At 48.2% G+C, this 3413-nt stretch overlaps 1 pseudogene; it reads right to left on the bottom strand.

Annotated features, from left to right (window-relative positions):
* Nucleotides 1-239: 239 nt before the first annotated feature.
* Nucleotides 240-338, bottom strand: LOC122232829 (annotated as a pseudogene).
* Nucleotides 339-3413: the final 3075 nt, after the last annotated feature.

The following is a 3413-nucleotide window of genomic DNA, read 5'->3' on the forward strand; positions in this document are numbered from 1 at the left end:
AGAAATCATATTCAGATTCCATTGTTATCTATTGAGCATTTATTAGATTTCTAATTGTATACTTGGGTGCTTTGACACACCCATTTAATATGGACTTTAGAACAACCATGCAGAGGTACGTTTTATAAGAGTCATTGAGAGAACCACCTGTGGTCTCTGGCTAACAGGTGCTAGTGTGGAATTTGAATCCAGCTGTCCTAACTCCCAGTCCCATGTTTTCTTCATGACATTATGGATCTAGAGACGTGGCATTTACATCTGTGTGTCACATTTGCACAGGGGCCGTGCTAATCTCTGTATCATTCCAATTTTAGTACGTGTGCTGCTGAAGCCAGCACTAGAGATGTGGCATTTGCAGTTGAAAGGAGTGGCTCACAGAGGGTTTGATTTTTGGACCCACAAATAGGAGTCATAGTGAGACATCCATCCAGTTGGAGATGTTCTGTGCTGACCTGGCTCAGTCTTGCCTTCCATCCTAATTCATAAACACAGTCCCTCCACGGGCCTGTGACCTTCAGTGCATTTCTCCTCCTGGATCGCGCTGATCCTACCGTCTCTGACAAATGCTCCACTCCACATCCCACTTTCTGCCTGTGACTCCCCAGTCCCCCAGGTTTCCAGTTCTCTTATTCCCATTACAAATGCCTTTGACTTTTTGGAAACATCGGCCTCTTGATCTGTTTCTTTTCTTCCAACCTTTTATTACTTCCTCCGGGTTTCTCCATCTCCCCAAATGACCCTAGACTCCATGGCCGATCCTCTAGATCCTGCCCTTACCAGCACCTTTGATTCCCTTGCACCCCATCCCTCTGTAGCATCTCTCTGACAACACCCCAAGCTTAGCTTAATGTTGTAATCCACCTTCATGCTGACCTAATTGCCAGAAAACAATTTCTCGGTCTTGCAGAGAATACTGTGATCTCCAACGTCAACTGGGCCCTCAGTACCCCGCTCAATCCTTTCCCTGCCTAGGGCCCCTCTCTGTTGCCTCCTACCTCATAGAGAAAACCCCCAGATCACCATGTATGCTCACCAGCGCCCTGCTATCTGTAAATGTATCAGTACATACCCCTCCTCCCTGCTTGTCCTCCCACAACAGAAAATCAGCCATCCCTTCTGCCCAAGGCCAGGTCCCAGCCTCTGCTGCTCCCTCAGGACTCTGCTTCTTCACAGCACCATATGTCACTTCTCCAACTCTGCTGGCCCCTTTCAGCTTCTAAACCTTCTCCCCCTCTCCTCCTTGACCTCCTTGACCTCACCATCGTCTTAGCCTTTGTCCAACTTCTCTTCCCCTGCTTGTCCAAACTTCTCAGAGGAGTCAGTCTCTACATCCTTACCTCGCACTTGCTCCTCAACCCACTGGATTCTGACTTCCACATCCAACTAGCTAATAAAACTACATTCCTATAGAGCTTAAATGCCCTCCTAATTGGTACATATAATTTTAATCTTCCTGGATCTCTCTGCTCAACTGAGCCACCCAGGTGCCCCTGTCTTAACCATTTTTAAGGGTAAGTTCAAGAGTGTTAAGTATATTCACATTGTTAGGTAACCATCTTACAAAATTGAACCTCTGTACCCACTGAACAAGTCTACATTCTCCTCCGTCCCTAGAAGACACCTTCCACTTTCCGTGAGTTTGACTACTCTAGATGCCTCTTGTCTTTTTGTGACTAGCTTATTTCACTGAGCATAATGTCCTCAAGGTTCATCCATGCTGTCGAATGTGTCCGAATTTCCTTCCTTGCTAAAGCTGAATCGTATTCCACTGTATGGACAGACCACATTTTGTTTATCCATTCATATGTTAATGGACATCTGGGTTGCTTCCACCTTTGACTAATTGTGTGCTATGGACATAGGTGTACAAATACCTCTTTGGGACCCTGTTTTCATTTCTTTCACATACCTACACAGAAGCAGTATTGCTGGATCATATCATCTCCTCCATTTTTTAAAGTTTATCATTTCTTCCTTCCTGAAGCTCTCTGCTACACTGTTTCCATGAGACACTGTCCTCACTCTCACTCGCCATTCTTTTTGTGGCCTTCCTTCTCCTTCCTTCCCCATCTCCTTTGAGACCCTTTCAGGGTCTCCCTGTATCCATTTAGAAAAACAAAAACCACCTTTCAAAGACGGAGTGTTCGATACAGATTGTTGGTTCCACAAACACTGGAAAGCTGAAAGAATAAGAAGGGGAATGGTGGGGTCCAACATTCCGCCCAAGTCAGTAACAGAGGGATCAGTAATTCCCCCTTGCACCAAATGGCTGAGGAACAAAGGAAGAGGTGAGGTTGTCCTTCACCACCAAGGCTGGGGACCAGAAGTTCTCGGAAACCCCTGCTCTGTGGCATGGTACTCAGACCCTTGTCTGTGCTGCTCAGCTGATTGATGCTAGCAGCTCTGAGTGAGGCACCTCGGCTGGGGCTGGGAGTGAATGAAGAAGGCTGAAACTGGCACTGTGGCTGTCCTCTGTGACTTTTGTGACTTGGGTGACTGCGATAACAATTAGAAGCAGGAAGAAAGTCCATTCTGCCTTCTTCATGCCTTCCTGTTTCCCTTTAGTGGCTCTACTGGCAGAAGTCAGTGGGAATTCAGCTGGCAAGGAAGGCTGGCCGTAGCCTGGAAGCACAGTAGAAGGGTGAACGGGGAGCTGAGAGACGGTGCACAAATGACCAGCCTGGGGCTCTAACCTGGGTCCACTGTACTCACTAAGTATACTTCCTAAGTGGCCTAAGCTTTTCTAGGTGTAAGCTCTCCCAGTTGCCATGGCTACTTGCGTGTAGGGACATCCAGACCCACCCATCCGATGCTCACCTCTATACTGTACTGAACTTCAGATGCATTGCTTCTTCAGTGGCCTTCCAGAAATCTCCACCCTTGTGGCTTTTGAATTAAACAGGCTAAAAACTGGACTTGTTGTCTTTGCTCCTCGGTCTGCTTCTACTCCTCTGTTCTCTGTCTCAGCTGGTGGCCCCACCTATGCCAGTGAGCTTCTCCAGAAGCCTGGGGGGGGGGTCCCCCTCAGTTGGCTGGCTCCTTAGCCCCCCTGCCCTCTGCTCCATCTGTACCACTGTCCCAGCTCAGGCCTTCACTCTGTCCACCCGTCCACTCCACAACCTCCTCAGTGTTCAGCTGGGTTTTCTTCTTGCTTGGCTGACATACACACAGCTGCCCAAGTGATGGCCTCAAAAGCCCAAAATGGCCACGTCTCTCCCTCTCTTAAATAAAACTGTTTGCTAACTCACTACACTCCTTCCCTGGTCTGGCCCTGCCTTCTCTCCAGCATCATCTCTTGCCCCTCTCCACCCTGTCGCCCACTCTAGCAATTCTGAATTGCCTGAGCTATGCTATTTCTCCCATTCTGTTCCCTCTGCCTGGAAAAGCTTTCCTCCTCCACACTACCTCTGAGT

Source organism: Panthera tigris, chromosome D3 (genome assembly GCF_018350195.1).
Source record: "Panthera tigris isolate Pti1 chromosome D3, P.tigris_Pti1_mat1.1, whole genome shotgun sequence".
Classification (NCBI taxonomy): domain Eukaryota; kingdom Metazoa; phylum Chordata; class Mammalia; order Carnivora; family Felidae; genus Panthera; species Panthera tigris.